The 27752-nt window shown below is 44.5% G+C and overlaps 1 protein-coding gene and 1 long non-coding RNA gene across 3 annotated transcripts in view; one reads left to right on the forward strand and one right to left on the reverse strand.

Annotated features, from left to right (window-relative positions):
* ANO1 (anoctamin 1) overlaps nt 1-27752 on the forward strand; it is a 202908-nt gene that overhangs the window by 65329 nt on the left and 109827 nt on the right. The window lies entirely within an intron of this gene.
* Nucleotides 576-27318, reverse strand: LOC143809549 (uncharacterized). Its single transcript, XR_013222330.1, has 3 exons — nt 27199-27318; nt 26708-26820; nt 576-635 (listed from the first exon to the last, which is right to left on the reverse strand). It is a non-coding gene; the product is annotated as an uncharacterized LOC143809549 (long non-coding RNA).

Genomic DNA, 27752 nt, shown 5'->3' on the forward strand with positions numbered 1-27752 from the left:
TGGAAAAGGGGGATCATTTTTCAAGAACGGAGTGGAACTGAACTAAATAAAAATCACGGCATTTACATAAAGTAAAAAAAAAAAAGTACATCTTTAAGGCAAGGAAACTTGCTAAAAATATATCGATATGGAGGATATATGGCACAAGCAAAAGTGAAAAAGGAGGCTACATGCTCCAGAGAATTACGGACTACTGTGTGTCTAATGAAGATCCAAATATAGGAGGGAAGACATTAACATTTGTGTTTGGATTTCCTGACAAAGTCTCAAATATCAGTTTTTGCTAAATATGAAGTCTTGTTATTGGCAACACTCAATGGAAAATAAAAATATGCAAATTATCTCTCTCCCAGAGAAAAAAAACAACTATCTTTTAGGTGCCATATTTGTCTTTGGTACAGCACCATCAATATACAAAGGAAAAGAAGCCACATTCTATAGTTCATTTCCATATATTATCATGTATATAGGCCCAAAAAGAATAACACATACTGTAAATCATTTTTGCATTGCTTATATAACATCTGGGGATCTTATTGATATCAACTTACCTGCATGTTGCACATCCAATGTCTGATGAAAGGGACCAGGTCTTGTCTGCATCAATAGATCTTCATCCAATTAGTTGAAGGAACCTAAAAAGTAGGGCAGGAGAAAATGAAATGACCAGAAGTGCAAAACAACCTCAATATTTTCCCTACGGATAAAAAAGCTAGAAGTGACTAGGTGACAACTTAAAAAAATCTATCAAGAAGAAGAATAGGCGAAACGCGCGTCGGGGTGACGCAGCAGTGTTGACACACCACTCAGGTACTAATGTGATAGCACTGTGCACACAGACACTTTATCTTATCAGGCTTTCATATGAGGATTTAACAACTTCCACAGTACTGCAATTATCCACCTTTGACAATTTTTTTAACATGCTGTTAAAATAGTGAGTGATTACGCGTTTTGAACAAAAGTGTATAGTATATGGTTATGATCAAGAACACTTTTGTTCAAAACGCGTAATCCCTCACTCACTATTTTAACAGCATGTTTTTAAAGGCATTGCAATAAAATGAAGTTTTAACGCCCACTCAATAATGTTGGATGTCTGTTGCTGGAACTTTTTTGTTTGTTTACCTCAGCCGCTGTTTCTGAGCACCATCCTGGAGTCCACACCCAAAGCCAGAGAAATTAATCTAATGGTGAGCTGAATAACTTTTTTTTTTTCTATATTGAACTGGGTCATACAGTAGAATGTAAAAGTTTTGGGCACCCCTGGTCAAAATTACTTTTATTGTGAGTGAACAGTTCAGCAAGTTGAAGATGAAATGATCACTGAAAGGGCTAAAGTTAAAGATGACACATTTCCTTTGTACACTGCTCAAAAAAATAAAGGGAACACTAAAATCCAATCTCCTACATATCACCGAATGAAATATTCCAGTTGTAAATCTTTATTCATTACATAGTGGAATGTATTGAGAACAATAAAACCTAAAAATGATCAACGTAAATCACAACTAATATCCCACGGAGGTCTGGGCTCTGGAGTTGGAATGATGCTCAAAATCAAAGTGGAAAATTAAGTTACAGGCTGATCCAACTTCGGTGGAAATGCCTCAAGACAAGGAAATAATGCTCAGTAGTGTGTGTGGCCTCCACGTGCCTGTATGATCTCCCTACAATGCCTGGGCATGCTCCTGATGGGGCGGCGGATGGTCTTCTGAGGGATCTCCTCCCAGACCTGGACTAAAGCATCCGTCAACTAATGGACAGTCTATGGTGCAACGTGACAGTGGATGAAGCGAGACATGATGTCCCAGATGTGTTCAATCGGATTCAGGTCTGGGGAACGGGCGGGCCAGTCCATACCTTCAATGCCTTCATCTGCAGGAACTGCTGACACACTCCAGCCACATGAGGTCTGACATTGTCCTGCTTTAGGAGGAACCCAGGGCCAACCGCACCAGCATATGGTCTCACAAGGGGTCTGAGGATCTCATCTTGGTACCTAATGGCAGTCAGGCTACCTCTGGCGAGCACATGGAGGGCTGTGCGGCCCTCCAAAGAAATGCCACCCCACACCATTACTGACCCACTGCCAAACCGGTCATGCTGAAGGATGTTGCAGGCAGATCACTCTCCACGGCGTCTCCAGACTCTGTCATGTCTGTCACATGTGCTTAGTGTGAACCTGGTTTCATCTGTGAAGAGCACAGGGCGCCAGTGGCGAATTTGCCAATCCTGGTGTTCTGTGGCAAATGCCAAGTGTTCTGCACGGTGTTGGGCTGTGAGCACAACCCCCATCTGTGGACGTCGGGCCATCAGGCAGAGGTCATTTTGCAGGGCTCTGGCAGTGCTCCTCCTGTTCCTCCTTGCACAAAAGCAGAGGTAGCGGTCCTGCTGCTTGGTTGTTGCCCTCCAATGGCCCCCTCCACGTCTCCTAGTGTACGAGCCTGTCTCCTGGTAGCGCCTCCAGCCTCTGGACACTACGCTGACAGACACAGCACACCTTCTTGCCACAGTTCGCATTGATGTGCCATCCTGGATGAGCTGCACTACATGAGCCACTTGTGTGGGTTGTAGAGTCCGTCTCATGCTATGAGTGTGAAAGCACAACCAACATTCAAAAGTGACCAAAACATCAGCCAGAAAGCATTGGTACCGAGATGTGGTCTGTGGTCCCCACCTGCAGAACCACTCCTTTATTGAGGGGGGCTTGATAATTGCCAATAATTTTCATCTGTTGTCTATTCCATTTGCACAACAGCATGTGATATTGATTGTCAAACAGTGTTGCTTCCTAAGTGGACAGTTTGATTTCACAGAGGTTTGATTTACTTGGAGTTATATTCTGTTGTTTAAGTGTTCCCTTTATTTTTTTGAGCAGTGTATAATATAATCCCCTCAAATTCAAGTATATAATATAAAAAATCAAAGGCCTGCTGGTAATAAGGAGCGGCCAAAGGTAATCCCTTGTAATAATGTAGTTTCTGCCTTTGAACTGACTAACTTCTAAATATCCTTTTTAAAATGAGGAGTCCAAAACTGGATCCCATATTCTAGAGGTGTCCTCACCAGTGATTTATAAAGCGGTAAAAATACATTCTTCAACTTGCTTAACTGTTCACAATAACAGTGATTTTGACCAGGGGTGTCCAAGCTTTTAGAGGCCACTGTAGTTTCATAGTTTTTAAGATTGAATGTAGACTTAAGTCGATGGAGTTCAAACTATAGCATAACTTGTTGATCCAGAGGAAGGCAAACACTCACATAGGGATTTTCTGGATTTGTGTTCTTATTTTGACTCTCATAGTTGTGGTCTACCTGTGATGTCAATTACAGGCCTCTCTCATCTTTTTAAGTCGGAGAACTTGCACAATTGGCGGCTGACTAAATACTTTTTTCCCGCCACTGTATGAGTTTCACTTTTTGCATTGAAGAACAGAAAAAAATTTACTTTTTGATGATATTCTAATTTAGTGAGAAGCACCTGAATATACAGGTGCAGGTTCAAGGCTGATAACTATGAGTCGTCATCTTTATATTTATGAGTCACGGCTGAATACCGCGCTAATCTGATCAATATGAAAAGCCGTCATTAGGATAGTTTTATAAGAAAGGTGTCACCGCCCTCAAGTCTTTACTGGAAGACAGATCAGGGTTTATGGATTTCTTCAGGTATTGATAAAAGATAGACGGGCGTGAATGGTGGAGCCGTGACGTCCTCACTGTCATGTTACATGTTGTCATGCATGAGTCAATGACATCTTCAGTATCTGCCACAAGTATGTATGTATGTAACCCCATACATGCGCGGCCGGAACTCCGCCCCCTCCTCCCTGGACTTTGGAATGGGCAGCAGATGCGTTGAAAAACTGCATCCGCTGCCCACGTTGTGCCGAAGTTTCACAACGTGCGTCGGTACGTTGCGCCAACGCTTAGCGACGGACCCGTACTGACGCAAGTGTGAAAGAAGCCTTAGGCATGAGGGCTGGGGTGATTGCTACCTTTATAACCCCCTATAGATCCACCTTTGCTGATGATATAGAGTTATATGCCGGCATATCAGGTCTCTCTTGTAAGGAGCAGCGCAATGTTCTCAATTGGACATGGCTTATGGCAAGCATGCTCCTCAGTAGAGGTGAAGAATTGAAATGCTTACCCTATAGGTTCAAAATAGGGAAGATAAAATGTAAAATTGCACTGTGTTTTACCATAATTGCAAGATACAATACTTTCAGCAATGATTTATGTGCGCTAAGCATACTTGCTAACTGTCTGTAAAAATCGTTAAGGGTCTCGGAAAAAGGTGAGACTTCCCTTATTCATGGAGGAGATGGCAATTCTCCAGGAAACCACAAAATCACCCTGCTCAGGACATGGGTCAAGTCTTAGTGCCCTCATACACATTAGATTAAAGTCATGCAAAATTGCCAGTTTCAGTGACACGGCCGACTAATGTGTATGGCGGTCTCACTTCTCTCCCACGAAACATGGTATTGGGGAAAGAAAAGGATCTGGCATGTTGAATTTTAAAACCTCTTGATCTCAGGGAAGATAAGCCGCTGCCTGAGGAGTGTGACAGCAGTTTATTGTCCTATACCCACTAAAAACACATGCACACTCAGCCAAAAGGAGAGTTCATGTGTATGGAGGGGTCAGGAGGAATATATGTCGGGTCACTAGGACATATGGGCATTTTGGGAATGACGTACAGACGGTGCATGCACAACAGACAACTCTGCGGCGTTAAATGACCACTTAAATATTTACCTATCGGCGATCGTTAAAAAGCCGCAGACCGGGCTTTAGATACGCAGTGAACAAGCAATAGATTGTTCAGTGCGCATAGGCTGCCATTGTTTTCGGCAGCGCAGATCCTGTTTACATAGGATAAGAATAATGATCTTTTGTGCAAAACTAAATATCATTTCTCCTGAGGAACGAGCATTTTGCTTGTTGGTTGGGTAATCCTCAGCCTGTTTCTACTGCACGATTATTGTGAAACAAACGTTCCTAGGAAAGCAAAATCAAAAACAGGATCCACAAGTATGAGTGTTTAATGCTATAGATTTTCTGTGATGGGCCAAAGAGACCATTTAGGGCCCCCCTAAGGTGCCAGGACCACAATGTGATTATAATTATGCCCCAGGTTATGTAATCTCGTATCTCGTCTGAAATATCCCCTGTTATGATCCGGTGGTAGGATCTCAAAACTGACATGACACATATAACCAGAATGATAGGACAAGTTCTGGGGATGTGGAAGCTATACTGACCGCAATCCTGATCCTATCCAACACACTAAAGGCAGCCGTGGAGCGTTACCTAAAAACCTAGACGCCTCTTCACAGCCTGAGAAACTGACTGCCCCTAGAGAGAAAGCAAAGACCTCACTTGCCTCAGAGAAATAACCCCAAAGTTATAGACAGCCCCCCACAAATAATAACGGTGAGTTAAGGGGAAAATACAAACGTAGAAATGAAACAGGTTTAGCAAATGAGGCCCGCTAACACTAGATAGACAGAAAATAGATAGGAATCTGTGCGGTCAGTACAAAAACTATCAAAAATAAACCACGCAGAGAATACAAGAACCCCCACACCGACTCACGATGTGAGGGGTGCCCTCTGCACCCCAGAACTAACCAGCAAGCAAAAAATATCACATAAAAGCGAGCTGGACTAAACTCATCATATACTGAGAAACGTTTTCAAGGAAATAATGAGCAAAATGAAAAAGCAAACTTAGCTTCTCCAGCAGGAGACTGGTCACAAGGAATATTCAGGAGAGCTCAGAATCAGGACTGAATACACCGACAGCAGGCAACAAATGAAGGTCCAGGTGAGTTAAATAGGCCCAGCATAGAAGGAAATGAAGCAGCTGAGCCCAGCCATATCGCTAAAGGCCACAAGAGGGAGCCCAAGAACAAACTCACACAGTACCACTCATGACCACATGAGGGAGCCCGAGAACGGAATTCACAACAGTACCCCCTCCTTGAGGAGGGGTCACCGAACCCTCACCAGAGCTCCCAGGCCGATCAGGATGAGCCGAATGAAAGGCAAGAACCAAATCGGCCGCATGGACATCGGAGGCGACAACACAGGAATTATCCTCCTGACCATAGCCCTTCCATTTAACTAAGTACTGAAGCTTCCGTCTCGAAATACGAGAATCCAAGATCTTCTCCACCACATACTCCAACTCACCCTCGACCAAGACAGGAGCAGGAGGATCAACAGAAGGGACCACAGGCACCACATATCTTCGCAGCAATGATCTATGGAACACATTATGAATGGCAAACGATGTTGGGAGGTCCAAACGAAATGACACAGGGTTGAGGATTTCCAAAATTTTATAAGGACCAATGAAACGAGGCTTGAACTTAGGAGAGGAAACCTTCATCGGGACATAACGAGAAGACAACCACACCAAATCCCCCAACCGAAGTCGGGGACCCACACAGCGACGGCGGTTAGCAAAGCGCTGAGCCTTCTCTTGGGACAACGTCAAATTGTCCACCACATGGTTCCAAATCTGCTGCAACCTATCCACCACAGAATCCACCCCAGGACAGTCAGAGGGCTCAACCTGACCCGAGGAAAAACAAGGATGAAAACCAGAATTGCAAAAGAAAGGTGAAACCAAAGTAGCAGAACTAGCCCGATTATTGAGGGCGAACTCAGCCAATGGCAAAAAAGTCACCCAATCATCCTGATCAGCAGAAACAAAACATCTCAAATAAGTTTCCAAGGTCTGATTAGTTCGTTCGGTTTGGCCATTCGTCTGAGGATGGAAGGCCGACGAAAAAGACAATTCAATGCCCATCTTAGCACAAAAGGACCGCCAAAATCTGGACACAAACTGGGATCCTCTGTCAGACACAATGTTCTCCGGAATACCATGTAAACGAACCACATTCTGAAAAAACAGTGGTACCAAATCGGAGGAGGAAGGCAGCTTAGGCAAAGGTACCAAATGGACCATTTTAAAAAAACGATCACAAACCACCCAGATGACAGACATCCTCTGAGAGACAGGAAGATCCGAAATAAAATCCATGGAAATATGCGTCCAAGGCCTCTTCGGGACAGGCAAAGGCAAAAGCAATCCACTGGCATGAGAACAGCAAGGCTTGGCCCGAGCACAAATCCCACAGGACTGCACAAAGGAACGCACATCCCGCGACAAGGAAGGCCACCAAAAGGACCTCGCCACCAAATCCCTGGTACCAAAAATCCCAGGATGACCTGCCAACACCGAAGAATGAACCTCGGAAATAACTCTGCTGGTCCATCTGTCCGGGACAAACAGTCTCTCCGGTGGACAACGGTCAGGTCTATTGGCCTGAAACTCCTGCAACACCCGTCGCAGATCAGGAGAGATGGCAGACAAAATCACCCCCTCTTTGAGGACACCAGTCGGTTCAGAAACTTTCGGGGAGTCAGGTACAAAACTCCTAGAAAGGGCATCAGCCTTCACGTTTTTCGAACCCGGAAGATATGAAACCACGAAATTGAAACGAGAGAAAAACAGCGACCATCGAGCCTGTCTCGGATTCAACCGTTTGGCAGACTCGAGATAAGTCAAATTCTTGTGATCCGTCAAGACCACCACACGATGCTTGGCTCCCTCAAGCCAATGTCGCCACTCCTCAAATGCCCACTTCATTGCCAACAACTCACGATTACCAACATCATAATTCCGCTCGGCAGGCGAAAACTTTCTTGAAAAGAAAGCACATGGTCTCATCACAGAGCCATCAGAGCTTTTCTGTGACAAGACAGCCCCTGCTCCAATCTCAGAAGCATCAACCTCGACCTGAAAGGGAAGAGAGACATCGGGCTGGCGCAAGACAGGAGCCGAAGAAAATCAACGTTTCAGCTCCTGAAAGGCCTCCACGGCCTCAGGAGACCAATTCATCACATCAGAACCCTTCTTGGTCAAATCCGTCAAAGGCTTAACCACACTAGAAAAATTAGTGATGAAGCGACGGTAAAAATTAGCAAAACCCAAGAACTTCTGAAGACTCTTCACAGATGTAGGTTGAGTCCAGTCATAAATAGCCTGGACCTTGACTGGATCCATCTCAATAGTAGAAGGAGAAAAAATAAAGCCCAAAAAGGAAACCTTCTGGACTCCGAAGAGACATTTAGAGCCCTTCACAAACAAGGCATTGGCACGCAGGACCTGAAATACCATCCTGACCTGCTTCACATGAGACTCCCAATCATCAGAAAAGACCAAAATATCATCCAGGTACACAATCATAAATCTATCCAGATACTCTCGGAAGATGTCATGCATGAAGGACTTAAACACAGAGGGGGCATTAGAAAGCCCAAAAGGCATCACCAAGTACTCAAAATGGCCTTCGGGCGTATTAAATGCTGTTTTCCATTCATCGCCCTGCTTTATGCGCACAAGATTATACGCTCCTCAAAGATCTATCTTGGTGAACCAACTGGCCCCCCTAATCCGGGCAAACAGATCGGACAACAGTGGCAAGGGGTACTGAAATTTGACCGTGATGTTATTTAGAAGGCGATAATCTATACAGGGTCTCAGAGAACCATCCTTCTTGGCCACAAAAAAGAACCCCGCACCTAAAGGGGACGAGGACGGGCGAATATGCCCCTTCTCCAAGGACTCCTTTATATAACTCCGCATAGCGGCGTGCTCTGGTACAGATAAATTAAAAAGTCATCCCTTAGGGAACTTACTACCAGGAATCAGATTTATAGCACAATCACAATCCCTATGAGGAGGTAGAGCACTAGATTTGGGCTCATCAAATACATCCTGGTAGTCCGACAAAAATTCAGGGACTTCAGAAGGAGTAGAAGAAGCAATTGACACCAAAGGAGCATCGCCATGAATTCCCTGGCAACCCCAACTTGACACAAACATTGCTTTCCAATCCAGGACTGGATTATGAGCCTGCAGCCATGGCAGACCCAACACAACAACATCATGCAAATTATGTAGCACAAGAAAGCGAATCACCTCCTGATGTGCAGGAGCCATGCACATGGTCACTTGGGTCCAGTACTGAGGTTTATTCTTGGCCAATGGCGTAGCATCAATTCCCTTTAGTGGGATAGGGAACTGTAAAGGCTCCAAGATAAAACCACAGCGCCTGGCAAATGACAAATCCATCAAATTCAGGGCGGCACCTGAATCCACAAAGGCCATAACTGAGTAGGATGACAGAGAGCAAATCAAAGTAACAGACAAAATGAATTTAGGTTGTACAGTACCAATGGTGACAGACTTGGCGAACCTTTTTGTGCGCTTAGAACACTCTGAGATAACATGAGTAGAATAACCACAGTAAAAGCACAACCCATTCTGACGTCTGTGGTTTTGCCGTTCAACTCTGGTCAGAATCCTGTCGCATTGCATAGGCTCAGGTTTCTGCTCAGAAAATACAGCCAGATGGTGCACAGGTTTGCGCTCCCGCAGACGCCGATCTATCTGAATGGCCAAAGACATAGACTCATTCAGACCCACAGGCGTGGGGAACCCCACCATAACATCTTTAAGGGCTTCAGAAAGACCCTTTCTGAAAATCGCCGCCAGGGCGCACTCATTCCATTGAGTGAGCACAGACCACTTCCTAAACTTCTGACAGTAAACCTCTGCTTCATCTTGACCCTGAGAGAGAGCCAGCAAAACCTTCTCTGCTTGGTCTACCAGATTAGGTTCCTCATAAAGCACTCCAAGCGCCAGAAAAAACGCATCCACATTTAGCAATGCAGGATCTCCTGGCGCCAGAGAGAATGCTCAATCTTGAGGGTCACCACGCAACAAAGAAATAACAATTTTAACTTGCTGAACAGAATCACCAGAGGAGCGAGGTCTCAGAGAAAGGAATAACTTACAATTATTCTTAAAGTTCAAAAACCTAGATCTATCTCCGGAGAACAGCTCAGGAATTGGTATTTTAGGCTCTGACATAGGACTGCGGACTACATAATCCTGAATGCCCTGTACCCTTGCAGTGAGATGATCCACACTAGAAGACAGACTCTGAATGTCCATATCTGCAGCTGAGTTCAGAACCACCCAGCGATTAAGGGGAGGAGAGAGACTAAACACAGTGCAGAGAAAAAAAAAAAAAATGACTTCAGGATTTCTCTTCTCCCTCTTCTGCTGCATTAACACTTTGTGGCCTGCTGTACTGTTATGATCCGGTGGTAGGATCTCAAAACTGACATGACACATATAACCAGAATGATAGGACAAGTTCTGGGGATGTGGAAGCTATACTGACTGCAATCCTGATCCTATCCAACACACTAAAGGCAGCCGTGGAGCGTTACCTAAAAACCTAGACGCCTCTTCACAGCCTGAGAAACTGACTGCCCCTAGAGAGAAAGCAAAGACCTCACTTGCCTCAGAGAAATAACCCCAAAGTTATAGACAGCCCCCCACAAATAATAACAGTGAGTTAAGGGGAAAATACAAACGTAGAAATGAAACAGGTTTAGCAAATGAGGCCCGCTAACACTAGATAGACAGAAAATAGATAGGAATCTGTGTGGTCAGTACAAAAACTATCAAAAATAAACCACGCAGAGAATACAAGAACCCCCACACCGACTCACGATGTGAGGGGTGCCCTCTGCACCCCAGAACTAACCAGCAAGCAAAAAAATCACATAATAGCGAGCTGGACTGAACTCATCATATACTGAGAAACGTTTTCAAGGAAATAATGAGCAAAATGAAAAAGCAAACTTAGCTTCTCCAGCAGGAGACTGGTCACAAGGAATATTCAGGAGAGCTCAGAATCAGGACTGAATACACCGACAGCAGGCAACAAATGAAGGTCCAGGTGAGTTAAATAGGCCCAGCATAGAAGGAAATGAAGCAGCTGAGCCCAGCCATATCGCTAAAGGCCACAAGAGGGAGCCCAAGAACAAACTCACACAGTACCACTCATGACCACATGAGGGAGCCCGAGAACGGAATTCACAACAATCCCCGTCTAATAAATGTTTGGTCACTAGCATCCTGTTAGGCATGATAAGTGAGAGGAATGGGAACATTCATATTTTTGCCTTATTTTTGACATTTTCATAAGCTTTGCATAAATCAATAGTACATGAAAGTATAAGACACTTTTTAATCTATCTTATGAAACATACATGCTTCTTTCACCGCTTATGAGACACTTCTCATTGAACTCATCCTTCACTGTAAAAAAAAAAAAACCTAAAATCTGTCCTTGGCAAAACAAGATGAATTGCCAGCTCACTGAGGGATCTCATTACAGCGGCTCAATTGAAAACAGGCAGGGAGACTGCATCTTTCAAGTATGGCCTCATTCAGACATATATGTTTTACGCATGTGTTCTATTTGAATTGTTTCCAGAGAGATCACATACCCATTATAGTCTATGGTGCAGTCTACGCGTCCATTTTATTCCCAGACCGATAGTCTGCAAAATAAAGTGACAATAAATCCATTTTTTGGATGGACCCATTCACTTGAAATGGCAAGTTTCATTTGAAAACCAGATAAAAACAGACAGCACTGAAAGGCAGAAACAAATATACAGCTACACTGCTCAGTACTACTTTATAATATCCTTCATACAGTTGCTTCCTGGCAGTAAGCATTACTTCTTACTCCAGTGCCAGCTACACTGATCAGTACTGCTGTTTAATGTCCTCCATGCTGTTGCTTTCTAGTATTTTATCTCATCCCACAGCTGGATTCACAGCTACACTGCTGTATATTGTCCTCCATGCTGTTTTCTAGGATTTAATCTCACCCCACAACTGGATTCACAGCTACACTACTGTAAAATGTCCTCCATGCTGTTGCTTTCTAGTATTTAATCTCACTCTGTAACTGGATTCACAGCTACACTGCTGTATAATTTCCTCCATGCTGTAGCTTTCTAGTATTTAATCTCAGCCCCACAAATGGATTCACAGCTACACTGCTCATACTGTTATATAATGTCCTTGATTCTGCTGCTTATAAACATGTGCTATATAGAGACAGGAGAGGAGGAATCCCCCCATGTCTGTGTGATTGGTGTATGGGAGACATCAGAGCAGCTACTCCACCCACTAGCTCAAATTGAACTGAAAATTAAAGAGCTTGCAGAGAGGAAACCTGATGAAAAGTGCAGAATAAAAGTTGTACAATAGCCAAAATTAATGATATTCCTCATGTGCTCACAAGACAAGCTATTCTGAAAAGTCACCTAAAATGACAGGAACGCTACCTCAAATATTCAAGGGCAGTCCTCACAGATTTTGTTATACACTGAACTGATGGTCATAATGATCATCTGGCTCAATGATCAGGTAACAAAGGAATATGGTCTCCATAGTATTGTCCCGATCACTATTCACAATCATGGATTATAAGGGTTTAAACGCCATTGCTTGAGGTTGGCCGTTTTCAATCACAACAGGTGTGATCACGCAACCACGGAACCATAAATGTGCCACGCTAGGTGCTATGCCAGGCTCCCAGATCTGTACATGTATGGCGAGAGGCAACAACGGATTAAAAATATGCTCATATAACTGTACTAAATACCGACTTATATAGCTAGCCACCATGGCAATATACAATGTACCAGTAATCTGTACCATTGGTGACCCAGACCCATAGGGCCTATCATCAATTATATATAACTACTTCAGAAAAATGATGACATATGGTCCAATAAGGTAGATGAAAAAAATACAAACTTTATTAGATAATAATAAAACACAAGTGAATGGAAGGACAATTAGCGACACTACTCAGGTAGTACCGGATAAATAGCAGGGGGCGCGTGCCCAGGAAGAACTGTTCACTGAAGTAATGATGACATATTAGTATATTGGCTATAAGAAAAAATCAGCAAAAGGGAAAAACCAAAAAATTAAACAACAGAATATACATAACAAAAAATATATAACCTATAGGTAGGAAGCCATGCGGAAAAACTACAATGCGGACTTGCCCATAAATAACACCTATGCACCAATAGGAGGAGTAAGGGATATCATAACAGGCCACAAATAAGGCACCTATCCACTGCCAAAAACTAAAGGCATATGCACAGAGTCTACGTATAAATAAAATCTTACGGCCGCAAAGTACCCACCGCACTCTGAACAGGAACTCCTGGGGACGCGCCTCCGCCCCAACGCGCGTTTCGGCGATCACACCTTCGTCAGGGGGCTCAATGATCAGGTAACAAAGGAATATGGTCTCCATAGTATTGTCCCGATCACTATTCACAATCATGGATTATAAGGGTTTAAACGCCATTGCTTGAGGTTGGCCGTTTTCAATCACAACAGGTGTGATCACGCAACCACGGAACCATAAATGTGCCACGCTAGGTGCTATGCCAGGCTCCCAGATCTGTACATGTATGGCGAGAGGCAACAACGGATTAAAAATATGCTCATATAACTGTACTAAGCAGAACTGGAATTTCCAATTCTGCTTTAACATAGAATACTTGGCTGACTTCAAGGATTGTATAAACTCGTGTTAGGTGGCACTTCTGTCATTCTGCCCGAGACATAAAGGATACCACGTACATACCAACACAAATACACCCAACGCTCACATTACCGGAAGTGTCAGATGATCAAAATGTCTGAAATGCTGCTGCAACAGCGTAGACCAGCAGATTGTGTCAGGATGGCATGGTATGCAGCCTTAAAAATACACTGGAGAGACACGGATCACACGAAGAACGCCACCCCTCACTTCCCTCCATCGATGTCACGTCTTAAGACCTTTACTCATCTTACGTAATCATTTGTAAAATGATTCAATAGTCATGGAGCCCCATAGCAAAACGGAGAATGACATCCCACTCTCCCATGACTATCTTTACACGTTTGGTTTCTTTTCTTTTACACTTTTTTTGTTATTATTTAATGAATATGTGTTTTACATAAGCTGACATTAAATCTTATAAAGAAAAGTCCATTGGAAAACACATTAAGAAATGTTCCCAGGTATCAACCTGCACATCTGTTAATTAACAGTACAGGAAAGTGCAGTAGACTGTGTTTTCCTATGCGGAGGTTCAACGCAAAATAAAGTAGCATTGAAGGAAGAAAAAAAACCTCTCCCTAGAGGAACTTCTCAGGGATGCATGGTGGGCTCATAGGTAATGGTCCACCACGTGGCTTCAAGGACAAGTCAAAGAAAGCCAACAGGATCCAAAGCTTTGTTAGTGCCACTGCCTCCAATCATTTGGCAGAACTCACACTTTTTTTTTTATTTTACAACTTTGTGTTTTGCCATTCCTTTTTAATTCACCTGGAAATTAATAAATTGACAATTAACCCCGTAATGACCAGGGGTATTTCAGGTTTTGACTTTCCGTTTTTTTTTTTTTTATCCCCTTCTTCCCAGAGCCATAGCTTTTTTATTTTTCAGTTAATATGGCCATGTGAGGGCTTATTTTTTGCAGGACAAGTTGTACTTTTGAACGACACCATTGGTTTTAACATATCTTGTACTGGAAAACGGGAAAAAAAATTCCAAGTGCGTTGAAATTACAAAAAAAAGTTCAATTCCAAAGTTGTTGTTTTTTTTGTTACCATGTCACTAAATGCTAAAAATGAGCTGCCATTATGATTCTTCTGGGTCATTATGAGTTCCTACACACCAAACAAGTCCAGGTTCTTTTTTATTTAAGTGGTATAAAAAAATCCAAAATTTGTAAAAAAAAAAAACTAAGGCACCATTTCCGAGACTAGTAACTTCTCCATTTTTCGTGATCTGGGGCTGAGTGAAGGCTTATTTTTTGCGGCCCGAGCTGATGTTTTTATTGATACTACTTTGGTGTAGATATGATCTTTTATTTGTCAATTATTGCATTTTATTGCAATGTCGCGGTGACCAAAAAACATAATCTGACGTTTTGAATTTTTTTCTCATTACGCCATTTAGCGATTGGGTTAGTTATTTTTTATATTGATTCTGTGTGCGATACCAAATATTTTTATATTTGATTTTTTTTTAAGGAGGTGAAAGGGGGTGATGTGAACTTGTATTTTTTTATATTTTTGAAAACTTTTTTTTTTTTTTACTTTTTGCATGCTTCAATTGAGACAATTGAAGCATGCAAAAAGTAAAAAAAAAAACCATGGGAGACCATGGGAGACTAGAAGCTGCAGTACTTTGATCGCCTTTGTTACACACAAGTGATGACCAGATCGCCTGTGTGAAGCAGAAATGCTCACTTGCTAATGGCACTAACCATTCGGGCAGCGCTCGTAGAAATCTGGCAATGACAAACAGAGGTCTCCTGCAGACCTCTGGTTGCCAAGCCAACCCAGCGGTGACACGCAATTATGCAACGGGGTCACTGATGGGCGGGATTAGTGACACACTTCCTGTAAGAGCAAGTTAAAGGGACTCTGTCACCTGAATTTGGAGGGAACAATTTTCAGCCATAGGGGCGGGGTTTTCGGGTGTTTGATTCACCCTTTCCTTACCCGCTGGCTGCATGCTGGCTGCAATATGGGATTGAAGTTCATTCTCTGTCCTCCATAGTACATGCCTGCGTAAGGCAAGATTGCCTTGTGCAGGCATGTACTTCGGAGGACAGAGAATGAACTTCAATCCAATATTGCAGCCAGCATGCAGCCAGCGGGTAAGGAAAGGGTGAATCAAACACCCGAAAACCCCGCCCCTATGGCTGAAAATTGTTCCCTCCAAATTCAGGTGACAGAGTCCCTTTAAATGCAGATGTCAGAGATTGACAGCAGCATTTAACTAGTTAACAGCCGCGGTTGGATCGCGATTCCACCAGCGGCTGTTGCGGGCACGTCAGCTGTATAGATCAGCTGTCATGTGCCCAGAAAGGTGCAGGCAAACAAGAGGAGTCTGACATGGGCGTACTATTACGACACATGCATGACACCCGTATGCATCCATATGCAATGCATTTTTAACATCATCTTTTACATACTGTATTCTCTATGCAACTTAAAGCTAGTTCTCAAAGTAACAAAGCAATCTTATATACAGATATATAAATAGATAGAAAGAGAGAGATAGCCTTCAGATATTCAATAAGCTCTGTGGAGCTTATCTAGCAGCTTTTCAGGAATAAATGTAATTAAAAAAAAATGGCATGGAATCCCCCTTATTTTTTTTTCTTTTTAATATCCAGCTAAGGGAAAGCAGACAGCTGTGAGGTGGCCTTAATAGTCTGGGAAGGGTCCAAAAGTGACCCTTTTTAGCCTATTTTTATCATCTCACAGCTGTCTGCTTACCCTCTACTGGTTATTAGAAAGAGAGACTGAAAAAAATGACATGGGGTCCCCACTATAATTAATAACCAGCTAAGGCTAAGCAGACAGCTGCGGGCTGATATTAATAGACTGGGAAGGGCAATATATATTGGCCCCTTCCCAGCCAAATAGGACCAGCCTTCAGTCACCTTAGAAATGGCGCATCCATTAGATGCTCCAATTTTGGCGTTTGCCAACACACCAGGGACATTGGGACGAGCCGAGGCTAATCAGTGTAATAGTTTTGGAGTTGATGTCAGCTGTGTAATGTCCGCTGACATCAAGCTCTGGGGTTAGTAATGGAGAGGTGTCTGTCAGATGCCTCCATTAATAACCCCATAGTCAAACGAAATAAACACACATAAAACTCCTTTACTGTAAAAAAAACACTCTTAGCAATTACCCCATTTTACCCTTTTATTACCATAAAACAAATAATCCATAGGGTCCACCAAAGTCCATATTGCTAGTTGTTCAAAATAGGGGGGGGGGGGGGCTTTTTTAATAACCAGTTAAGGCTGAGCAGACAGCTGTGAAGTGATACTAATGGGCTGGGAAGATCCATGGTTCTTGACCCCTTCACAGATTATTAACCCCTTTCTGACCTCGGACAGGATAGTACGTCCGAGGTCAGATCCCCTGCTTTGATGCAGGGCTCCGCGGTGAGCCCGCATCAAAGCCGGGACATGTCAGCTGTTTTGAACAGCTGACATATGCCCGCAATAGTGGCGGGTGAAATCCCGATTCACCCGCCGCTATTAACTAAATGCCGCTGTCAAACGCAGACAGCGGCATTTAACCGGGCGGCCGGAAATGAGCGCATCGCCGACCCCCGTCACATGATCGGAGGTCGGCGATGCTTCTGAATAGTAACCATAGAGGTCCTTGAGACCTCTATGGTTACTGATCCCCGGCAGCTGTGAGCGCCACCCTGTGGTCGGCCCTCACAGCACACCTGTATTTCTGCTACATAGCAGCAAACATCAGATCGCTGCTATGTAGCAGAGCCGATCGTGTTGTGCCAGCTTCTAGCCTCCCATGGAGGCTATTGAAGCATGGCAAAAGTTAAAAAAAGTAAAAAAAAATGTGAAAAAAATAAAAAAAAAATATAAAAGTTTAAATCACCCCCCTTTCGCCCCATTCAAAATAAATCAATAAAAAAAACAATCAAATCAGCTCGGCACGCAAAAAATAAGCCCTCAACCGACCCCAGATCATGAAAAATCTAGACGCTACGAGTATCGGAAAATGGCGCTTTTTTTTTTTTTTTTTTTTTTTTTTTTTAGCAAAGTTTGGAAATTTTTTTCACCACTTAGATTAAAAATAACCTAGTCAAGTTAGGTGTCTATGAACTCGTAGTGACCTGGAGAATCATAATTGCAGGTCAGTTTTAGCAATTAGTGAACCTAGCAAAAAAGTGTGGGACTGCACTTTTTTTGCAATTTCACCGCACTTGGAATTTTTATCCCGTTATCTAGTACACAACATGGTAAAACCAATGATGTCGTTCAAAAGTACAACTCGTCCCGCAAAAAATAAGCCCTCACATGGCCAAATTGACAGAAAAATAAAAAAGTTATGGCTCTGGGAAGGAGGGGAGCGAAAAACGAACACGGAAAAATGGAAAATCCCAAGGTCATGAAGGGGTTAAGACCACCTCACAGCTGTCTGCTTTCCCTTAGATGGTTATTAAAAACTAGATTGTGGCCCGATTCTAATGCATCGGGTATTCTAGAATATGCATGTCCCCGTAGTATATGGACAATGATGATTCCAGAATTCGCGGCAGACTGTGCCCGTCGCTGATTGGTCGAGGCAACCTTTATGACATCATCGTCGCCATGGCAACCATTATGACATCTACGTCGATACTGTGCCCTTCGCTGATTGGTCGAGGCCTGGCGGCCTCGACCAATCAGAGACGCGGGATTTCCATTATGACATCATCGTCGACATGCTGTGCCCGTCTCTGATTGGTCGAGGCCTGGCGGCCTCGACCAATCAGAGACGCGGGATTTCCAGGACAGACAGACAGACAGACAGGCAGACAGACGGAAAAACCCTTAGACAATTATATATATACTAGACTGTGGCCCGATTCTAACGCATCGGGTATTCTAGAATATGCATGTCCCCGTAGTATATGGACAATGATGATTCCAGAATTCGCGGCAGACTGTGCCCGTCGCTGATTGGTCGAGGCAACCTTTATGACATCATCGTCGCCATGGCAACCATTATGACATCTATGTCGATACTGTGCCCGTCGCTGATTGGTCGAGGCCTGGCTGCCTCGACCAATCAGAGACGCGGGATTTCCATTATGACATCATCGTCGCCATGCTGTGCCCGTCTCTGATTGGTCGAGGCCCGGCGGCCTCGACCAATCAGAGAGGCGGGATTTCCAGGACAGACAGACAGACAGACAGACAGACAGAAAGACAGACAGAAAGACAGACAGACAGACAGACAGACGGAAAAACCCTTAGACAATTATATATATAGATAGATGAGTGGGATCCCACACTTTTTTTCATTTAGTTTATTTATTCGCTAAATAAATATACAGTAAAATACACTCGCAAAACACTGATTTTACCAGTGTATATATCTCACTATCTATTCTATCTATACTAATCTGACGGTTCGGGCTGTGAATTTACTGTACTTGGCTGATGAAATGTTGTCCTTCCTTTGAGATGTGTGTGTAAAAATTGTCAGCCCCACGCATAGTCTGTGTGCCATGCAATGTTTTTCTCGCAGCTATTAACTTGGATTGGCGAGTCTCGTCTGATATACGTGGGCACTTGCAGAATGCCGCATTTTTCTCTCATTTAGATTCCAAAGAGGAAGAAAAAAAAATCACAGAACAGAATCATTGAATAACAGAGTGCAATCAGATTTTTCATTGGATTGCACTCATCCAGTTTATGCACAGATGAGACTTGTGTTGTCTTTCTTGTGTTCTAACAAAAAGTGTCTCTATAGATTATGGATCAAAACCCCACTTTTGATATTATATCTATGTTTTTCTGTAGTCCTTCACACATACTGTAGATTACAATCACATTCAAGCACATAAATCACAAAGGATGTTCCACAATAAACAACAGATTAATATTAAAGTCTCTCTGGTTGTCATCTCTGTAAATGTTGAGCAGCCAGGCTTTATAATCAAGTAACATTTACATTTAGAATTGCTGCCCGTAACATATCCTTTTTATTCTGAAAAAAAAAGGATACCATAATCCCCCTAGTCTGATTTTAGTTATTTTATTCATTGGTTTAATACAACAGGGGGCTACATGATTTTTAAGGCTCAAATTCCTACTGGATGTTCGGGTAAAACCATTGTCAGTAAAGGGTCACTTTGAATAATGGACCGATGTTTCGACAATGAAGTTCTGATTGATTTGACTTGTTGAAGGTTGTTATGAAGCTGGATTTAAATTTGCTACGATCATATTCAGATTTATTCTTATCATTTCTCACTGCACTGGTGGTTTTTATTTGATTTTTCATTTTATTGGGTTTTTTTTGGAAAGGCATTCTGTCTGAGATTTTTTTCTGCAATTAAATGCATCTTTAAGAATATTTTTAGGCTATCCTTTTTCATGGAATCTTTTTCCAATATCTTTGATTCGCTCAAAAAAAAAAAAAAAAAAAAAAAAAATCAGCATCTAGAGCACAGTTCTTCCTAATCCTCCACTATTGTCCATATGGAATATTTTTGATCCATTTGGAAAAGTGGCCGCTAGAAAATTCGAGATAGCTGTTGACATCGACATTTTTGAAGTGTGTCGAAAATTACAATATTCCCCTTACTGTCTTTTCATAAAAACCCTACCTGAACACTGACTCTTTATATGGTCTGAGGTTTTTCACATCAGGTTTTTTTATTTTACTGACTGATGGCTTGCATGAAAAAAAAATGAAGACATCCTTCTTTGGTCTGATACTAGGACCAAATGCGTCCATTCAAGTGTACGGCTCGATGATTTAAAAAAAAAAAAAAAAAAAAAAAAAACTAACAAAAAACAGACTTCACATCCAGGTCAGTAGTCGTTGGACATGGATAGGAGCTGTAAGGAGGGGGCAGGAATAGGCGGAGCTGTATGTAGGCCCCCCATGACTGTGCTTGGGCATGGGCTCTTTTTAAATAAAATTGAGTAAATTTTATTGGCTGTTAGGTGGTGTGGGAGGGGTTGTGAGTGGGGGTGGTGGGGGGGCTATATAATCAAAAAGTTCGGGAAAACGGGGCACACTGGCAGCTAGGAAGTACTGAAAGTGACAGAGCAGCACACCCCTCCATATTTGCCTTACCTCAGGAGCATGGAATCGGTGGATGCTTTGGTGGGTCGTCTCCGGGAGGCAGCCAGGTCCAGGAGAGGCGGTTGGCTGGAGGAGCAGCTGATGGCGCTGCTCGGTACAGCCGGAGCTCAGGAGGCAAGCAGCAGGAGAGGCCGGCGCACGAGGCCCCCGCAACGACTCTCACCTGAGGTGAGCGTGCGCGGTCGGCGCAGGCCTAGGAGCCCCTCCGGGGACCCTGCGGAGGCTGGGTGCAGCGGTGTGGCGTCCCCCCGCTGCGTCCCCTCCGGCAGGAATCCTCCACGCCGGCCGGCTGGCGCTTGTAGCAGGAGTGGAGCACAACGAGGAAGAGCGGCGCCGGATGTTACTACTGCAGCGGCGCGGTCCCCGGCACAGAGGACCAGAAGATCAGCAGTGGCAGGACCGGAGCCCAGGGGGAATACCATGGCGGCCAGAGCAAGTGGCAGCGCTTCTACGGAAGCAGGCTCCAGCGGTATGGAGGATCGTTCCAGCAGCAGTGGACGGGGGACGGCAGGAGCAGGAATGTCCAGAGGGCGCACAGGACGTCGGCCGGCGGTGGAAGCTGTGTTGCAGGCGGCGTCTGAGCAGAGGACAACGACAGACGGGCACCGGACAGGAAGAGCGGCGGGCAGTGGTGCACCACTGCCTGGCAGGAGGAGTGGTCGGGTGCCAGAGGGGGAGCTGAGGCCTTCAGGACAAGTATGGTCCAGGTCCAGGAGAAGGTCGGTCGAGCATGGAGCAGCTGACGCTCCGGTCCCCCCTGGTGACGTGGAGGCTAGGGGCGCGGGCCGGGAGCAGCACGACGGTGCTGAAGAATCTCTTTCTGACGGCGATCAGGATGTTGGGGATGAGCGGCAGGATGCAGGACGCACGGCTGGCAGGGACACAGCACCTGTGCAGCTCGTTGAGTATCACTCTATGTCTAGTTTGTCGCCCAGAGGGGCTTTTGATGGGGAGGTTAGAGCTGATCAGGCGTCGGGGAGGCGGGCGTCTGATATTGGGGGGAGCAGTGGTTTGTCGGAGCCCGCACTGCGGGATGTATTGGCGAGTGTTTCACAACTTTTGAGCAGCTTGCAGAGCGGGGCGGGAAGAGAGGCGAGGGTATCACCAGCCAGGGCATGGACCCCTGGGTCTGGGGTTTTGAAGCAGTCCGTAATTGATACGGGGGGTTTGTTAACGGGCGAGCAGTCGCCATCGGTGTCTGGTGTGTCAGTATCCGTGAAAATGGAAAAGAATAAAGGGGACACGGTGAAGTTGGATGATAGAGCTAAAGGCGAGGTGTACGTCTGTTTTGAAGGGCCGTTGGGGGCTCATTTGAAGAAGGAGGTTAAGGAAAAGATCTGGCGTGATGATTATGTGGAGATATTTTCATTACTCCCGCTAGAAAAGTTTAATCTTGATAAAGGAAAAAAGGATGATAGTAAGAAAGAGGAAGAGGAGAAGAGGAGGTGGCGACTTATACCGCAGACGTTTGTTAACTGGTTGCAAGCGTTCGCTATACTAGCGAGTGTAATAGGTGAGAAGGTCCCTGAGAATTGTTCCGGCTTATTTTGTTATCTGGATGCGATTGGGGAGGCGCAACGTACATATGGTGGACAGGCGTGGTTGCGCTATGATGAACAGTTCAGGCAGAGGAAGGCGGTTCGGCCTGAGATACGTTGGGATCAAAAGGACATAGGGCTCTGGTTAAAAGTGATGGCTCCAAGTAGGTATGGGCAGTCCTTTCATGGGAGCGGAAGCAATGCTGGCCAGCAGGCGGGACACAGCAGCAGTGGTCAAGGAGGACAGGGAGCTAAGGAAAAAACCGGAACTTGCTGGCAATTTAATGAGAGCCAGTGTAAATTTGGTAACACCTGCAAGTTTAAACATGTGTGTTCCCATTGCAACGGAGGTTCGCACGGTGCTTCCAAATGCTTCAAGAAAGCAAGAGGCAAGTCGGCAGTGGGTACCGGTCAAGGGGGTGACTCCGGTGAGGTTGGAAAAGATGGCCCCCTTTCTAAGTAGGTATACGGATCGGGAGAAGGCTAGTGTTATTACAGAGGGTTTTGCGGACGGTTTTCGTATCCCTCCCCCGGAACATGTTCCATTTGCGCTTAAAAATTTGAGGTCGGCTATGGTTCATGCAGGTGTGGTGAGTGACAAGTTGAATAAGGAGGTGGAGTTAGGGCGAATTGCTGGGCCGTTTCCTTGTTTACCGATTGACGGGATGATCATTTCCCCGCTGGGGGTGGTTCCCAAAAAAGAGCCGAATAAATTTCGCCTAATTCATCACTTGTCATACCCGAAGGGGTTGTCTGTGAATGATGGCATTTCTCAGGAGTTGTGTTCGGTTGTTTATACGTCATTTGATATGGCAGTTCACTGGGTGCGTTTGTATGGGCCGGGAGCTATGTTGGCAAAGACGGACGTGGAGTCTGCTTTTCGTTTGCTTCCTATTCATCCGGACAGTATACCGTTGTTGGGTATGTTTTGGAATGATGGTTATGACGTGGACAGATGTCTCCCGATGGGTTGTGCCATTTCGTGTTCCTTGTTCGAGACGTTAAGTACCTTTCTGGAATGGGTTGTTAGAGAGGTGGCTGGTGTCCCATCTGTCATTCATTATTTGGATGATTTTTTGTTCATAGGTCCTCCGGATTCGAATGTGTGTAGGAATTTATTGGCGGCTATGGAGTGGGTGGCGGATCATTTTGGCGTTCCCCTTGCTAAGGAAAAAACCGAGGGCCCTTGTACGGTTTTGTGTTTTCTTGGATCTTGATAGACTCAGAAAACATGGAATGCCGGTTGCCTGATGATAAATTGTTGGCTCTGAAGCAGGAGGTGGTTCGCGTGGTCAGGCTCAAGAAGGTCACATTGAAAGAGTTGCAGTCTTTGCTTGGTCGGCTGAACTTTGCGTGCAGGATCATGCCCATGGGACGTATATTTTGTCGGAGGTTGTCCAGGGCGACGGCGGGGGTGCGTGCTCCGCATCATTTCATTCCACTTGGTCAGGAGCATAAGGACGACTTCTTGGTATGGCAAAATTTTTTGGTGCACTATAACGGTCGTTCTTTGATGCAGCAGCAGGTGGTTAACAATTTTGACAGCGAAATTTACACAGATGCAGCAGGCAGTGTAGGTTATGGGGCCTGGCACGCGAGCGGTTTCACGAAGAATCTTGCTTTGTTGGAGTTGTTTCCCATTGTGGTGGCAGTGTTCATTTGGGGGGACGCGTTTGCTAATCGCAGGATTAGATTTCATTGTGACAACATGAGTGTGGTGGCGGTGATCAATTCGCTATCGGCATCGTCTCCGCCAGTGATAAAGTTGGTAAGAGAACTGGTCTTAAGATGTTTGAGGATCAATACTTGGATTTCGGCGGTGCATGTTCCGGGCGTTCAAAATTCGTTAGCGGATGCATTATCTCATTTACAGTGGGAGCGTTTCCGGGAGCTGGCACCAGAAGTGGACGCAGCAGGAGCGGTATGCCCTTCGCACTTGTGGCGGATTCCTATGGAGGAGCGGGACGGTTGATTCGGGCCTCGGTTATGAGTCAGACTTGGGCGGCATATGAAGCTTCCTGGCAGGTTTGGCGTAGTTCGGTGTTGGAAAGGTGGGACTTGGAGTCCGAGGAGGACAAGTTGTTAGCTGTTTTATTTTTGGTCGGTAGGGCAGCTGAGGCAGGTTGGTCGGTTTCCAAAGTTAATAAGTTTGTGACTGGGTTAGCTTTTGGTTTTAAGCTGGAGGGCTCGGTAGACGTGACGAAGAATTTTTTAGTGCGGCAGGCATTAAAAGGTTATCGTAGGGATATTAGAAGGGTTGATGGGCGCAGGCCTATATCGTTTCAGGTTCTTGAACGTTTGGGTGTTGTTTTGGTTGATTTGTGTTGCTCTCATTTCGAAGCGGTGTTGTTTCAGTTGGCTTTTTCCCTGGCCTTTTTTGGGGCATTACGAGTGGGGGAGTTGGTGTCACGCAGCAGGGTTACTGCGGGTGGTTTATTGGCTCAGGATGTTGATTTTTGGACGGAGGGCATCGTGTTTTGGATCCGGCGTTCCAAGACGGATCAAATGGGGGTCGGTAAAAGGGTTGTTTTAGGTAAGGTTACGGGGTCAGTTATGTGCCCTGAACAATGTTTACGGGAGTATTGGAGTTTATGGGTTGGCCGTGTGGGCCCACTGTTGTGCCATCAGGACGGGGTTTTCTTGTCCCGTTTCCAATTCATTGCAATTATGCATAGATGCTTGAGGGCCTTAGGTTTTTCGCGGGACGAATTTGGATCGCATTCCTTCAGGATAGGGGCAGCGTCGGAGGCTGATAGCCTAGGCTTGGGGCCTGAGGTCATAAAGCGTATTGGACGCTGGAGTTCAAGCCGTTATTTGTCTTATATTCGGCATTAAGGGTTTGTTTTTGTAACTGGCTTTATTTTAACGGTTACTGTTATTGTATATTGCAGGTCTGGATCCTTATCTTGTCTGGATTTTCGGACATACTTTTGTTTATTGGGGGCGCTTCGGGCGGATGCCAGGCCTGACGGTAGGCAATTAGGTTTCAGCCGTAAGGATGCTTTAGTTCGGTGGCTCGGTTTTCGGGGTATGGTTTGGAACAGGGCTATGCATTATTTTTCTCGTGCTGCCCGCTTAAATAGAGCACCGGATATTGTGGCGTTTCATTTGGGTGGGAATGATTTAGGCGCCAAAAAGGTGAAGGATTTGATACGGGATATTCATTCTGGTTTTCTCCGGTTGTGGGTGTCCTTCCCTGGGGTACTAACGGTATGGTCAGATATTGTCCCCCATAAAAAATGGAGGGGTGCGCGGTCCGTAAAGGGGATCAACAGGGCTCGTGTGAAGTGAAATAGAGCTATTAGCAAGTTTGTATCCAGAAATGGAGGTATATGTGTGCGGCATTTTGATTTAGAGTCAGATGTTGGTGAATTTTGGAAGGAAGACGGGGTGCACCTGAACGAGATTGGCATTGATTTATGGGCCTTGTCCATTCAGGAAGGAATTGAAAAAGCGTTGGTGGCTTTGGGGCACTCACAGGCCTGAGGTGTTCAGGGCTGCGAGTTTGTGGCGGGGGGTTGGGGTTCTTGGAGTTTATGCGGATTCAGCGGCGAAGGAATTTGAAGGAAATTCCGGACAGTCAAACGGGTTTGTTGTTCTGGCATTTTGGTTACAGGCTCTGGACGGGGTGTTTACCATGGGAGCTGGTGGTGGTTAATTTTTTCCCAAAACGGGAATTATGGTGCCCTCGAGCTGGTGGTACGGCTGGGGGTAAAATTGAGGTGTTTTATGTTTTTTGGTTTTGCCAAAATAATTTAAGCCAGAATTTTTCCCGGTGGGCTCCAAGAACCCTCCCCTCTAATTTGCATAAATTATGCTAATGTTGAATAAAATGTTTTTTGTTTGTTTGTTAATAAACTGGCCGCTGTGGCCATAATTATCCAAAAGAATTTGGTGTCACGTTTTTATTTGTATTGTGATTGGGTTTATCACAATTGGTGGGTGGGGGTTGTATAATAAGGGGAGCCATATTGGCCATACACGGTCAAGGAGGGGGCAGGAATAGGCGGAGCTGTATGTAGGCCCCCCATGACTGTGCTTGGGCATGGGCTCTTTTTAAATAAAATTGAGTAAATTTTATTGGCTGTTAGGTGGTGAGGGAGGGGTTGTGAGTGGGCTATATAATCAAAAAGTGCGGGAAAACGGGGCACACTGGCAGTTAGGAAGTACTGAAAGTGACCCACCCGCCCTTCCCCTTTTTTAGGTTTTTTTTTTGTGGTAGGTGGTTAGTTTTAGTTGGGGTTGATGTGATAGATTTATTGAGAGCGAGGAATTTTTAGTTGGCACGTGTAAGGGTTATTATTATTTTTTGTCACAGTGGCTGTATTGTGATTGGGTTTATCACAATTGGTGGGTGGGGGTTGTATAATAAGGGGAGCCATATTGGCCATACACGGTCATGAATTTCACACCCTTTTGGGATCCCAGGTTCAGCTTATGATTAGCCTGAATAGCGACATGTCACACCAGGCCAATGAACCAAACGCTGCGCCGGGGAACCCAAAAGCTCAAGAAATTCATGCAACTCCAGTACACAGGGGAAGAGTACTGACCTGGACCATGGGTTGTAGTTGCACAAAGTGATCCTCTCTTCTCTCCTGCAGACTGATGGCATCCTACTTGCATCCTCATGTTGTCTGATTTCGTTAACCAATACTGGAAGAAGCTAAAAAAAAAAAAACTCCATCAGTTTTTTTTTGCATGCGAAATGAACAGATGACGCACAAATGGTAAAAACAGACACACAGATGATAAACATTACTATTCCTCTGATCAATAGAGTGTGTCACTAGACTCTTGGCACGATTGCCAGGGAGAAATTTTACATACTTTACCAGGAGGAATAACAGAGGCACGGAACAATGCACAGCTATTAAAAAAAAAAATTATGATTCGGAATTGGTATTTCATGAAGAATGCAAATCTTGACCAGATCAGATAAGACAGGAGAGATGACAGGCTCTTTTTTAAAAAGTCCTTGAAGTTGGGAAGAGACGGCTGCATTAAAGATGTTTATTTATTGAGTCTTGTAAGACATACTTACTAGTATCTACTTTGGTTTCAGGCAACCCACATCTAATGTCTGAGTGTATGCATCACACTTGTTTGGTTACATTCTTTGCTGTTTTTTCATATCCAATGTTGATGGTGATGGTCACTGGTGTATTCTTTTTTTTTTTAAGACAAGACGGTTACAGGTTATATTTACAGTATGTGGATCTAGGACTGTTTATAAAACAAATATGAATTCACTAAAATAATCTTCTTTTGTCAAAAGTATAGAAGTCTAATAATAATCTTCTGTTTTCTCCACAAGTTTATTGCAACCCATGTACAAAAAAAACTCTTCAAAAACCAAGCCTATAAGCATAACCCGCGGTAATGGCTGCTACATCACTACAGGGAGAATTCTACGCAATTGAATTTCTCAGAAATAATAGCTATTTGACAGAACTCCAAGCAGCAGGACCCCCTGAGATCAGCTACCGTAATTATAATTGGCTCATGATCAGGGTTTGCTCAAAGTGAACAACCCCAATGGCCTCCAGATATCCTTTAATATCAGTGTTTTGATGAAAGAATTTGTGTACACCAAGT

The sequence above is a fragment of the Ranitomeya variabilis genome, chromosome 2 (assembly GCF_051348905.1).
Source record: "Ranitomeya variabilis isolate aRanVar5 chromosome 2, aRanVar5.hap1, whole genome shotgun sequence".
Lineage (NCBI taxonomy): Eukaryota > Metazoa > Chordata > Amphibia > Anura > Dendrobatidae > Ranitomeya > Ranitomeya variabilis.